This window comes from Mixophyes fleayi, chromosome 3 (assembly GCF_038048845.1).
Source record: "Mixophyes fleayi isolate aMixFle1 chromosome 3, aMixFle1.hap1, whole genome shotgun sequence".
NCBI classification, from domain to species: Eukaryota; Metazoa; Chordata; class Amphibia; order Anura; family Limnodynastidae; genus Mixophyes; species Mixophyes fleayi.
In genome coordinates, this window is record NC_134404.1 from 85,596,204 (window position 1) to 85,611,278 (window position 15,075).

At 36.8% G+C, this 15,075-nt stretch overlaps 1 long non-coding RNA gene across 1 annotated transcript in view; it reads right to left on the minus strand.

The window, feature by feature from the left end:
• The window catches only part of LOC142142703 (uncharacterized), a 48,752-nt gene that overhangs the window by 1,231 nt on the left and 32,446 nt on the right, over positions 1-15,075 (minus strand). The window contains exons 2-3 of the long non-coding RNA XR_012689291.1: positions 3,338-3,453; positions 2,279-2,346 (exon numbers count right to left, since the gene is read on the minus strand). This is a non-coding gene — a long non-coding RNA (uncharacterized LOC142142703). The remainder of the gene's footprint in view (positions 1-2,278; positions 2,347-3,337; positions 3,454-15,075) is intronic.

Genomic DNA, 15,075 nt, shown 5'->3' on the forward strand with positions numbered 1-15,075 from the left:
TTATTTTCTGCCACTGCTGTGTGACAAAGTTTCCTAGATGTGCTATGAACTACAATGTGTTTGTTTCATTGCTCTGTTGCTTAGCCTTCATCCAGCCTGCTGCAATCTTTGGCCGAAAGTATATTAAAATAGTATTGTGACATGTGAGGTGGACAAAATTGACTGGAAATGACTGGAAATAAAAAATTGGAAATTGTAGAAGCAAAAAAAGAGCAAAATTATATGATTTTAGCATATTTTAGCAATTTTGCAGAAAAAATACAGATCCAAAACCAAAACATGTAAGGGCGGTTTTGGTAAAATCAAAACCAAACCCAAAACACGAAGTCAATACAGAGCCAAAACCAAAACCAAAACCAAAACATAGGGTCAGTGAACATCTCTAGTTCTAACCTAATTACCACTCAGATTACCTGTTGTTCTAGCTAATTAACATGGGCTGTCAGCTATCTACGTCAAGTCACTCAGACATTGTTCTGATTACAAACCAAATCTAAGCCACACCTCATAATAATGGACATTTTAGACAAATGGTAATTACCTTAGCTAACAAAAGAAAAATGACTTCTGCTGTCCTGTTATTTTCACACAATATAGCAATATTTTTTATATTTCTAATACATACAATATTGCAGGTAATAGCAAGGGCAAAATGTACCTAATAACATGAAATAATAATACATATAATACATTGATGTTCTGGTGTACATACTTAAGACTGGGCCAAGGATTGAAAAGTACATTAAACTGTGAGAAATGGGTGATGACGTTCCGCCGGCCCTGGAGCTCACTTTTGTCACATGATTCAAATTGATAGTGCTGCATGAATACATAACTGTCACTGAAGGCAAAAAACACTTGAATATTAGAATAACCTTGTCTCAAATTGAAACTTGTGTATTATTAAAAAAATAACTTTGTAAAATAAAATGGATTTTACGTACCCCCAGAGTTGTGTGGCCAACCATCTCATGGTTTAATTTGTTTATGGAATTCCCTGGTGACTTTTAACATACATATATTGTGCATATGTTAAACATAAATAATTGTAACATATTTTTAATATTATTTTAGTATTTGTAGGTCTGTCATCTGGAATTCTCCTTGTGCCGATCATGTATGATTGTTATTTTCCCATAATATTCATGTCAGACAATGTGTATATTGTATGTAACCTTTCAAAGTGTGCTTTGCTGACTGACCTAAGTGACCTGTGCAATTGACAAAGAGTCTTTTGAAATTAGCCAGGTCCAAGGACAGAGCATGTGGACCTAACCAGCAGGGCAGAAAGAGCTGAGGCGAGAATCATACCCTCTGAAATACCAGACATATCTCAGGGATAGATAATTCACTTTGAAATCCCTGTGTCATTCTGAGAATCAATCTGTGCTGATTGAGAGAGCTAACCTCCAAAGGTGGGGGCGAGAGCTATGTGTAAAAGTCTTAAATTGGCTGCCTTGCCTAGTAAAATTGTTCATTTCTTTGAGGAGATCTATCTAGATTGAAATGTTCCATCTTTCCGAAAGTGTACTCCTCTTATGCCAAGTCTTAATGAGTAAGTTAGTGACTCTGGTTTTATTTCCTATATTTTTTCTGAAACTTATTTGTGCAACTTATTTTGTATGTCTTGTTATTAACTGTTTTGTAACTAAGCCTTGAAAATATTTTTTGGATTAAATACATTTAATCTAGCATATTCTCCGTGATTCTTTGTAAGGCTCATGCTACATGTGTATATGATTTAAGTGTGTAATATTAATAAATGGTTTTGGTGAACGTAAGGGGACTCAATAGTAAATACTTTGCGGTGGCAGAAATTGTAAATTCATTGGTAAGTGACCAAGATAACTCCAGCAACAGCCAGCTGTTTCAGATTGTTGTATCTGAAACAGGCTGTGTGTTCATGACACCCCCTATCATTTTTATTCATCCTGGAATCCAAACCATGCTACAAGGTAGAATACCTTGTGCAGTCATGAAGCACCAGCAGAGCTTGAAGATTGTAGATCTGGTTCATGAAGGAATGTAAATGCCGTATTTTACATTAAAAAATAACTCTGCGCATACCCAGAAACGGATTATATGCAAAGGAGTTCCAATTCATTTTCAAATGCAAGGCATCTCTTACGACAGCCTATGATTTCATGGGTGTAACAAGTAGGGGAAAAGGCTTATGCATTTAGTACAGTAAGGACATGCCAAGCTCAAGCGCATGCAGCGACATACAATTCAAGCTTTGGACATCTCTGTCACGTGCCGGAGCCTCTGGATTACTTACCGGGGTTTGGTGGCTGGCCTCCTCCACCGAGCTCCTCCGCTCTGACAGCCTCTGATTGCGGTTGCCATCTTGGATTACAAGAATGCACAATTTTAATTAATTAATTAATTATATTATTAACAGGTTACAATAATTTAATACTTTTTTTAGTGCGTTCTTTTGGGACTTTATAGTCCACATATGTATTGGATGTATACTACAGTGTATTGTCTGTCAGAGCAGAGTATACCTATACCTGTATTCAACAAGAGACATTTCTATAGATCCGTTCCTAGATGAATTACGAGCATGTAAAAAAAAATTATGTTCGTTTTATGTACCTTAATTGATCTGGCCCTGTATGCCCACAACTACACACCACAGCACAGACTGTCTGAACAATATTTATGCAAGTTTAAAGAATTTATCTGTGATTTGATATTCTTTTCTGTGGATGTCAGAGTCTTATTTAGAAACAGGATATAATTTTTCTTATGACAATGCAGTGTTCTTTTTAGTCTCTTATTCCAGTTCATGTTCTTTCCGAATTTACCTGCTGAGAGTTATACCTAATAGACAAGAGAGAGAGCTCCACCAATCACAAAATTCATAGTGGTTTATTGACCTATTGACTTGTAGATGGAGATGAGCAAAATTGTCACACTGTTCCATAAAATATTTGTCTTTGCCCGTGAAATTTTGCAAGTTTCACTAGGTAGTTCTACCAATTCTACCCTAACCTCACAGCAGAATGTGTTGTTAGTCATTGTCCCAACTTAATTAATGGATTATAAATTCTATGTGTTTCAAACGCAGCACGGAAAGGCATCGTACAGAATGAGAAAGAAAAAACAGAACTGTAATGCCAGAACATTATAGCTTTACAAAGCAGTATGATAGTTACTAGTATAATTAACAAACACAATTTTATAATATTTGAATGTATAATATGATCATGAGGGTTTTTTTGTTGCATATAAAATTTCTTGACCAAGTGAAGGACATTAGTGAGCTTCTCGGCACTTGAAATTTCCATTCAATGTCAAAGATTTCATGATGTTTTATATTGAATCCACTTACATTTCAGCTTTAGTAGCTCTTTAAACAAAATCCGGAATAGCTGATATATAGCATGTCATTTACCCATTTCCGACACCATGGGTTTAGTACACTGAAAAAATCCATTGCTGACCTGTCTAGAAGGAAAGATGAAAAATGTCATTAGTTTTGTTCCAACCTCCTATATTGTTGTAAGGTCTCTCATTGTTGTACCCATGACTCCTGCACTTTGTATGGCAGAGTAGTTTTTTAGAATTTTACAAGCATGCACAAAAGCGTTGGCACATTGTTTTTTGCCATTAAGCTGTCAATCTCCGGACACATCAATTTTAAAAGCAGTTTAAAGTGCAAAACCAGTAGAATGTAAATTGACTGATTGCCCCCAGGAGCCTTTGAAGGGAGTGGACCAGCCTTTACAGCTTATGTCAGAATGCTTCCAACAGCAAATGATGAGAGGGCATGCTGAGCAGAATTACAGTACACTCGCTATACTGCACTAAAAGCTAACAAAAAGGGATTTTACTTAGTCACATTGACAGCTCATTTTAATGTCTAAGTATGTATATAAAAATGCAATTTTGTTTCAATTTAACAGATTTAATTTGAAGTTGAATCAATGGAAAAATGTAATAGATTTAAAATACAGTTGTTTGTGACTCAACACAATGTTGTATAACAATATATAAAGTACACAGAATTACATTATACTTTGAAAAGTTTAAAAGTAAATTAACAGAGCTCAAAAGGGGAGGCTGTTTACATATAAACTATGTTGAATTCATCTAAGTTTTTGACACTTGCATTTATTTACATTAAATACCCTTTAAGCAGCTACACATTGCCAGGGGTGAGATTTTTGCACAAAATGCTTTAAAGGCTATAGTACTACTAATTATGTATCAAACTTTTTTATACATTTTTAAGGAGGATTTTTTTTATAAACTGCTAAGTTGTCTATTGTGTAAAATTCCCTATAAATTAACCATGAAACTTGGCATGGTTCATTGCTAAGAGAGTATGACTGGAAGCACAGTTAAAGCATGACCTGCTATAGTATTATTATGGCTTCATACACCTGTGCCAAAGCAGTCGTCTATTGCAATCACTGAACATCCATGTCTGCTGCAAATTTGCCAACACAGTAATAACTACAAGTGTGACTATCTGTCAACCAATTCTGTAAAATTAAATTCAGTCATTTTAATTCTGACCCATTGGTAGGGATGACAGGCCAGTTTGGTTAAAAATACAATACTAAACTGGATTACTATCAATTCCAAAATCACCAATAACAGTTTTAACAACACTAACTGAGATGTTAACTTTGTGAGTAAATTTTTACTGTCCAGAGAATTAAATGGAGTAAACTATGGATATAACTATGTATATATTCTCTTTACATAAATGCTTACCTACAAATATTTTGGTGGAAACTGGATGTACTGTTCACCACACTGGCAATATTTTGTTGTCTAAATTGCTACTATCATGAGTTAAGACTAGGGAGAAACTGAATACTTTTGGAAAATATTGCATTACTTGGAATTAGAACTGAGAGTTGGATTAAGCCTGACATAAATTAAGACCTGAGATTTGTGTATATAATTGTCTGTCCCACTAAGGGTTAACTAACCAAGGAGGTGGTGATGACTATGTACAGAAAAGGGTAAGGTCAGGATTAAGGGGACAGATTATATAAAGGACATGGAGGAGTCAATTCATTCTCTTGATCCTCAGAAGCAGCCCTACCACCCTTCCCGACTGCTGGATCCTGTGTTATCATTGCCCGGGTTATAGTTCTGGCTTGAGGCTTTGTGCTTGGAGATGCACAGGTTCTGGTATCTAGTACGGGTGTGCTAGTATAGCCTCAGAGGTATGACGGGCCACATGGTGTGCGTGCCGAGTTATGGTACGGGTGTGCTGGTCTAGCTCAGAATGTAATGATCCACTTGGTGCACAGGCAGTGGTTATCGTGCCCAGGTCAGGTATGGTATGGGTGTGCTGGTCTAGCCTCAAAGATAATGGGCCACTTGGCGTGCAGCACGAGGTATGGTATGAGTGTGCTGTTCTAGCCTTGGAGGTATGTGAAACCATCTGGTGCATGGGATAGCTGCCGGGACTGAAGTCCTGAGGCTTTAACTACTTTTGGAGTGAAAGCAAGGTTGGGAAAGCGCACATTGATGCTAGTGAGGCGTTTGGAACCTGTTCACTTCAAAGAGTCGGCTTAAGTTTGGTGCAAGTAGAGCACATTTGGGATGGCTTACAGTGCGCTACGATTAGCCTGGAAGAGTCAATTTCCAGAATGCCTGGGGATTAGTGTCCCAGTTTAAGAATGCACTACAACGGTGTGCTTAATAAAACTGGCAGATAATACAGATGTCCCGAGGATGGGTGACTCATGATGGGACATCCTGATCAGTATTGCTCAGTAGCCAAGTATGAGTACAGTGTTCTCCATCCACCATATCAGTGCAAGGTTGATTTAATAACTAGAGATAATTGTCAACAAGTTGGTGTGGTGTCTCTTATTACATATGTAATAAGTAGCATTAGTGCTAAGGTTAAAGAGTTATGGTTATGTTATCAAGCGTTTAGCATTTTAAAGGGGCTGCTATAGGAGAAGATCTTCTAAAGAAGGTTCTAGGGGTTCATAATTCCTTCCTATATGGCTTTAACAGGCCTATAGCAACATTTGTTGAATTACAGCTGTGTTATTGCAGTGCACTCATCGCCTACACAAGGTGAAGAGAGACTTTTACATAATGAACAGTTGAATTTAACTACTGCTAAATTGTAGATTTTCTCTTTGTTATAATAACTGATCTTTAATGTTCTAAAGACCATTTTTAGTGACAGGTGAAATAGCCAAAGGGCCTGGTGTGCTACTAGCAGGTCAAGGCTGCTTGTTGTTAGAGAGTTTTGGGGAGGTACATTCCCATCCTATACCATATGTCTTGCTCATACTTCTCTACATGACTGATTTAAACTCCTATGACATCCTGTATGTCATACCAGGTTATATGTGAGTGAAGCGGGAAGACATGGAGGGAAAGGGCAGATATGAAATAAGGGATACAATGAGAAAGGGAACCCACAATGAAACCACCACATTGAGTGTGAAGCTCCCATCATGCTTGAAAAGGCATTTTTTCCCACTTCCATCTTTCACAAATACACATATGTGAGCACAATGGGTCATCATAGGACAGATTAGGAGTAAAAAAATACAAACTAAAACAACACAAATTTACAGAGTATGTAACTCAAAATATAAGTAATGGAGCAGATGGTATAAAACCATTGTAGCAGATACATTTGCAGATTTTTTTATTTGTGTGCTGAGTAGACACACATACATCACAAACACAAACCTCTCTTCACAGTGTCCTCACTCTTCAATCTTGTCAGGTCAGAACTAAGAAGCTCACTGCAGGGCCGTCTTTCCAACTGGGCAAGTGCCCGGGGCCCATCAAACAAGAGGGCCCAAGGCAGGGACTCCTGTAAAAAAAAACAAAAAACTTACCTTTTGCGGTCACCTGATTGTTCAGGTCAGGTGGCGATCTGGCTCCCCCCCTTGCCCCCTCTCCGTTCTGCGCTCGGAGTGAATGTCGGGCGAAATGACGTCATCATGCCCGACATTCACTGCGAGCACAGCACGGAGGAGCGCAGGACAGCGACAGCATCAAAGAAGAGAATGGGATCAAACTCGGAGAACAAGGCGATTGAAAGGTAAGTTAAGGGAAACTTGAAAAGAAAAAGTGATATATATATATATATATATATATATATGTATAATTATTTGTATTTGTTGCAAGGCTTCTCTCTCTGTATTCCATACAGGTCATTCGAATGTTCCCTGTATTGTATATCCGTCACTAGAGTTCTTTCTGTATTTTTTAAATGTCTATAAAATGCACTCTCTATTGCACATAGAACATTATATATATATATATATATATATATATATATATATATATATGTATATATATATTGTAACATAATCAGGGGAATTGGTACAATCTCCTGGGCAAAGATGGCGATGAGCAGTAGCAGTAAACCACACAAATCAAAAGGTTTCAGTTTATAGACATAGCTAGTTTTATTCACCAGCTTGCAAACAAAACATAACAAACAAAATCCTAGATGTCTGGCTACTAACTAATACATTTCTGGAGGCCCTCTCTCCTGTGCAGGATCTTGTGTCCAACACACAAATCAAACATGTATTGTTGCTTATCACAGCAGAGTGTCTCAGGAGGCAACTCAACTCCCCAGGTCTAAGAAAATTATTGCATATTCTAGCTGCCTTTTCACAGGCATCTCACAGGTGCATCTCTTGATCAGTCTGTTTAGAGACTGGTAGGCCAGAAGACCCGTACTGGGTCTTATGTATGGAGCCCACCCTTCTCTTTCTCCATACATAAAACCATGGACCCTTACCATGTTTTGTAAGTGCAAGGAAATACCCTGTTTGAAGCTTTACTCACACATCTACACCTTCTCCCTGGTTTTTTAACGTACACAATGCTGGAAGCCTGGGACACATACCTCTGCCATTAAGCCATTATATATATATATATATATATATATATATATATATATATATATATATATATATATATATAGTACTAGAATGCTTTTCGTATTGCGTATCTGTTACTACAATGATTTCTGTATTCTGGTGATGTTATTAGAATGCTCCTTGTATTATATATATAGTCGAATGCTCTCTGTATTGTTTTTCAGTCACTAGATTGATGTGTAAATAGAAGTCAGAAAGAGCATATAAAGTAGTATTTTGTTACAGCTCTTTGGCATAACAATTTTTTTAAATTAATTAGAAATATAAAACAGTCAAATTAAACAAACTGCATCTGAACACTTTTTGTCACACCCATCATGCCTGATGGCATGGAGGGTAGGGGATTGTGGCATCCGCTCCTGCTGTCTAATTCTCTTGATTATCCTGAAGCTGTTCTGGCAGCGAATTGCAAGGCTGTCTGTCTCTGAGCAAGGGCTGTGAAGGCTCTTGCCAGTCTACTTCGGTTCCACCGAGACGGATGTCTCCTGTGCTTTGGATCTGATCTGCACCAGTACAAGTAAGTTAGTAAACTGATGAAATATGTAGAATGGGTGCTGTGAAATGTTTGAGGCGGTACAGCAATAAGTTTGATATGACGGTTTGTTGATGAAAACTAGTGTTTAGATGTGTATACAACAGGAATGGGATGTACAGGGTTTTGTGTTAGTATAAGCATTTGGGAAATAAATAAATGTAATGTTTCAGTGCAGTGTTTCCCAAACCCAGTCCTGGGGGACCCTAAACAATACATACTGCTTTCCAGGTCACAAATGGAATAATAACCTGTGGATCTTTCAAAATGTGTCAGTCAATAATAAATACACCTGTGCTCTAGAAATATGTAAAACAAGCACTGTTAAGGCTCCCTGAGGTTTGGGAAACACTGCTTTAGTGGTTTTTGCATTTATCCCATTGCTTGCCTTCTGCCTTGCACTAGTCCTAGTCTCACCTCCCTTTGTTGAACATATGGCCAGCTCCCATTGCCACGAAAATATCACTAACCCGGGCTCCTATGCACTGACTATATCACCAGCTAACTCTTTGAATAGCTCTCCCCTTAACTGATGCCATTGTGGACTATTTTGCACAGATCCCATTGCCAACTCCATTTCCTCTGGACTCATTGCCAGTCCCACAGTACCGATCCCTTTGCTAACCCTCCCTGCACTGTTATTAATTCAAACTACCCAAAATCACTGATCCTAATGTTAAACATGCTACTGAGGCACATTTATGGCTCATACACAATTGTTACAAAATATGTTTTTTGTTATAGATGCTTGAAGCGTTTACCTTTGTGGTGAACACACCTGGAAAGCTAGTTATTATAATGATCATTGATATCTACTTTAGATGCATTTTTGGAACACACAGTACACATCCTTATAGAGAGAAATTTGACTGGCATTTTGCACCTTATGACATCAGGGGAAGATGCAGTGGTGCAGTGATGTGTTCCTATGCTGCTCTGCCAGACTGACCAAATACAATTGTGCCAGCATATTTGGCAATAGTTAAACTTATTGAACAGAATCAAATATGGTTTTGTGAATTAAATATTGAAAGGATGTGTTAGTAGCCCACAGATCAACAAAACCAGGAGAGGTCAGCTATTCCAACTTGTTCCCTTTCGCCTTAACAAATTATGAAGTCAGATCAGCATGCTCTATGGTTACAGGTAAAAAAGCAGATGATAAAATACCTAAATTTGCTTGTCCCTGTCATGTCTTATGTTGAATTGTTTCTGTATGACATGTGATTTGTCCTGTTAATTGCATCCATACATTATTCTTCTTATGTATATTCATGTACCTGTTATCGTCACTATTGTCATTGTTTCTGTATGCTAGGTGATTCTTGTTAATTGCATTTTTTATTCTGCTTATCTGTACCCATTTTCATGTTTACTGTTCTGATGTACTGTATGTCTATGTCAAGCGCTATGAAATCTATAGCACCATATAAAAAACAATGATGATGACGACATATAGAGGTATGCAACTGTTCGGAACAATACAATCTAACTATTTCTAGTCACTGCTTTGCAAAACTTGCAACACAAGTTTGAGCATAGAGAAATTTACCAGTCACAGATCAGGCAAAAGCAAGAGTTCCTAAAGTCACGGCAGACTGCTAGTGTTTACAAGTATTAATCACAGTTATTTTTTTATTTATCTAATATGGTCAATCACATCTTGCACCCCAGTCTTCAGTTTTTTATATTCATTAAATACTTGGGGTAGAGCCCAATACTTTATAGTATTTTTTGTTAAAATGAGTTTTGTGACCAAACTCTTATTGTAGATCCCCTGACACCCAACTTGTGTCAGGTGATTCCCTAGGTGTCTAATAGCTGCTTAGAGACTACTTACCTTTAAATGTTATGTGCAGGTAAAACTTGGCACAGTTACAAAGCATAGCAAAGATAATGTTAACATTTAGATTGAATCCATATTTATATTTAGTGTAGGACTGGCCAGAAGGTGAAGATTTTGTCGCAAGTTGGTCAGCTGAACATGTATTGCAATTTGTGGAACTAATATTCCCTGTACGTATTGAATTAGCTAAAATAGTATTAAAAATGTAATTGGTGATTGCAGATCAACTGACTTTATGTGTACAAAATGTGGCGCAGCCCAGTTTTCAGCTCTTTACATTCTTTAAATACTTTGGGTAGAGCACAATGCTTTGTAGCTTTTTTGTGTGCATTAGTTCCCCTTTGCATTGACATGACTGCCTATTATTACGTGTTGCATTTGCTTCTACCACCGATGGATAACTGTGTGCTTATTCCACCTACTTTGTGTTGACTCCCTCTACAGTTGATTTGGTCCCACTCACTTGAGGCCAATTCCAGAATTTTTTTCAGAGTCATTTTAAGTTCCCCAATCCAATCCCAATCAATGTTAACTAACATTGCTCAGAGGTGCAAATCTGCACTAAATACCAATCAATTTGACAGTTGTTTTCATTGTCTAACTTGCACTAGCTAAATAAAAGCTAATCTATGTTTTGTTTGCTATGGTTTTAATGCAGAATTACACATTTCAGCAACATTAGCAAACAATCCATACTTTCAAAATCTAGTCTATTTTGTTTCTAATTACACTGGTTACTGACCCCCAGATCAAAAAATAAAAAATGTATTTGTCTCAATAGAGATTATAATAGTAACAAAATTTGAAGTTTATTTTAGAAATACAGAACATGGTGAAGAAACATGTCTTTATTCATAGTGCAGAGTCTAAAGATACAGAAGGAGCAGTTTGTCCATTGTAAAGATATCATGTTATCAAGCAGCTAAAAGTAATAGCCATCCAGGGTAGTAATGGAGATAAATTGGAACATAACATACAAGGCATTAAATAAATATTATGATATACCCAGTCCACTGCCAAGCAATGCTTTTACCGAGGTATGTATTTGTCCTTTCCTCATTTGAAAGTTGCGCTTGTCTTAGGTATATTTACAGTGCCCATAAATGTGGCTATTGGAAAATCCTGAAGATTGAATGTTACTTTCACAAGACAATTGGCTACTCACATTTCAATTTTTATTTCATTCAAAGTAACTGATAACTGAGGCTTGCACTGTCTATTTCAACCCATTTTACTGCACGTTAATAGTGTGTTTGGTAAAGGCTGTCATGAAGATGGATACTGTGCATATCTATTCAATATGTAGTGAGGAAAGCTATAACAATCTGGCAGTGCTTTCTCTTCAGCCACCTTAACACAAGTGCTCAATGCATGTAATGACTACCAATAAGAGCATTTATTCCAAGCACACTCTTTTAAGTATAAAGCAAGATGTACTAAATTACCTGTCAAGATATACTGTATTTCTTATGTAATAATTTTAATGTAATGCGTTTCAATGAGAAGTATCAAATCTGCCATGCTCCAAATAAAAAGAAAGCCTAATGCAGAAATGAATGGCCGCTCAGCAGTCCTGATTTACAAACTTAATTTTTTCTAAATGATGTATATGAACTTCCTGGTCAGCAGTAAAAAGGAAACGTTCCAAAGGTTTAGGCAACAAATAAGAGGGTGTACAAAGTACACAGGACCAATGGATTATGAAATTACCTCTACATTTCATATAAAGAAGAATGCTGTCTCCAGTAGAGTAACTAACATAGTCAATGGTCACAGCTGGGATGAGCCCATGGAAACTAAATCATCCTGCTCCACATAGATTTAGACCTTGTGCTGCAGCACTTATTGAAATCACTGGACTTCTGACAGCAGTCTCTCAGGCTGTCTCTCAGTTTTAGGGTCCAAGAACCAATTAACAGATGCTGGACATAAGACTGATGGAAGTCCAGTAATTGAAGTCTGTGCTGCAGCCAAGGGTCACTCTACTTGCCTGGTCCATGGGCCAGCTTGAATGTCTGGAAAATAGAAAAAGGCAAGCTGCTCAAAGCAATGTATGGCCAGGTGGTCATGAGAATGGGGCAAGTCTTGAATATAAGCATTAAAAGCAGAGAACTTATTACGCGTTTGAAAACATATACGTAGGCCAATCTGCTGCAATAAAAGTAACCATTGTGTCTCAGTAACCCCAAATACTGAGAGCAGCAATCATAGTTTGCATGTATATTAAACAATAAAGAACATAACTTCCCAAGAGGTATACCCAACTCCTCAATAAAGGTATCAGTGGGGATGTTCTTTGCTATTTAATGTCAGGCATACATGTAGTTTTTAATATAAACACGATGCCATCACAGTCATCACTATCAGTCGGCACTTACATCTGTCCTGTAGCTGGTCTAAAGGTTACGGCTAAAAAACCACTTATTTAAGAGAAACTGAAATCGTCCACATCTGCATTGCCATACCCGGCAACAAGACCTCACTGTACATTGGCGACGTTAATCCGCCCCTTCCCTCTCCCAAGTCGTAGGCAGTCATAAGTGTCATTTGCATTTGGACATGAATTTTAAGCAATTTCAATTATAGGCATAATGTCTATTTCTGGGCATACAGAGAGCTATTTCACGCAAATAGACTTCTATCCAAAGTTGAATCAGGCCCTGCTAGAGACATAGGGAATTGTGCATGATGACATCACAGAAAAGGGGAGTCTTTGATAATTTCACGTCAGTCAGTCATGGGGCTAGATTTGCGAAGAATCAAGTTTTGTCGTGGTTTTAAACCACCACACATCGCCGGCGGTTTAGTGGTCCAAACAGTCGCATTTACAACAGGGCGGTTTGAGACTGTGATTTAAAATGGATGGCGATGTGGCGGATTGCATAAGCTAAACCGCCGTTTCATTATATTAAGGGGACAAAATTATTTAATTATTATATTATTTGGGCACTATGTAATGCCAAATTGTGAAACATAAATAATTATATCCACCATTAATAATCACTTAATAGTATTATATATTCACATTTCCCCATAATATAATGCTATAATAATGTCCCCATAAAAAATTCCCTCATAAGTTAAGATTAAATTAATTTTGCCCCGTAATCAATAAATAATGATTTCCCAAATAATTTAAATGTCAATGGTGCTTTCTCTTATGTTCTGAATGGTAAAGTAGCTCAATGCAGTTTTCGCTATCTCGCTACTCACAACCAGCTCTTTCATTTTGCCCATTTGATGGCGGTTTTGTGGCAGTTTTGCAGACCCCAGCTTAGTAAGTCCAGCGGTTTGTATGTTCATCATTGTTAAAACGTGTTTGTGTGGGTTTCCTCCGTGTGCTCAGGTTTCCTCCCACACTCCAAAAACATACTGGTAGGTTAATTGACTGCTAACAAATTGACCCTAGTCTTTGTGTATGTGTGTGTTTGTTAGGGAATTTAGAATGTAAGCCCAATGGGTCAGGGACTGAGTGAGTGAGTTCTCTATACAGCGCTGCAGAATTAGTGGCGCTCTATAAATAAATGGTGATGATGTTGATGAGATAAAAGAAAAAATATCACCTGGATTACAACTGACCAAGATATAAAATAAAATAGTGAACAAGTGTTTGTTTTGTCTCATTTGGTATAATGGGCAGAGATCATATATTTAGGAGGCATGTCCGTGATTCTACTGCTGTGTTTGCTTGCTCGGAATGTGGGTGAACCTTTCTTATTGTTATTTTCTTTGACAAAGGTTTGGATATGAGATAATGGAGAGGAGCCAAGGTTCCTGTTGTAGAAGATGCATATGCAGCTAAGCAAATGTATCAAAGGTGAAAATATCTGGATATTCTCACCTATACAGAGAAGCACATTTGCTTGCTGTTACATTTATTATATTGTTTGTTGTATTTCAAATGTATATATGAAGAGAGAGAAGTAATTTGTAATGGATGCACAAGCTAATTAATTAAAATCTTACTTTTATTTAAATCTTCTAAAATTATAAAGCTATTGTTACCAAAATTGTTAATACAAGATTATGCGATGAAATATAAAAACAATCTAAATAGAAGTAGAAAGAAATAAGCAAAAAAATATATAAAATTGATAAGAAATGTTACACATTTGGTTTAAAAAAGTCAGGTGGGTAGCACTTTCCCAATCACATTTAAAAATATAAATGTCATACTGATAAAATGGGAAGTTAGATCTAATAAAAATAATTACTACTAATGAGGTTAAGTTCTTTTTTCTTCCCCTTCTTATTTTGTTTTACTTTAAGCAATAAATAATAATAAATCTTCAAAGACACTAAAGTGAAATATGTAATAAAAATATTTACAATATCCGCTTATTTTCATGATAACAGTCATAATATCCCCTAAGTCCTATGATTTTTATTAAGACATATTTAAGAATAAACCAAGCACTAAAGGAATAAATTATGATGATAGCAACAATAATAAAAATAATAATTCTTATTATAATAATAATACTTCATTTATTGCACAATTATATATCAGCCGAATTTTGCATGTGATTAGTTTTCAAACATGTGACACCAGCTACAGAACTAGAGCAATAAGATGAAAGGAAAAAAAATCTATAAGCAAACATTCAATTTCCTTCATAGCCTGTATTCAGTTCATCCTTGACCTGCATGGCAAATTTATCTCCTAGTCATTGTGAATTAAGCGAGTGATATTGACAGTCCATGAACCTTTCTGATAATGTCACACATCCAGGATGTAAATTTAGGGACTCTATAAAAATGGACTTCTCATTCCATGCAGTAAAATATGTAAGTAATAA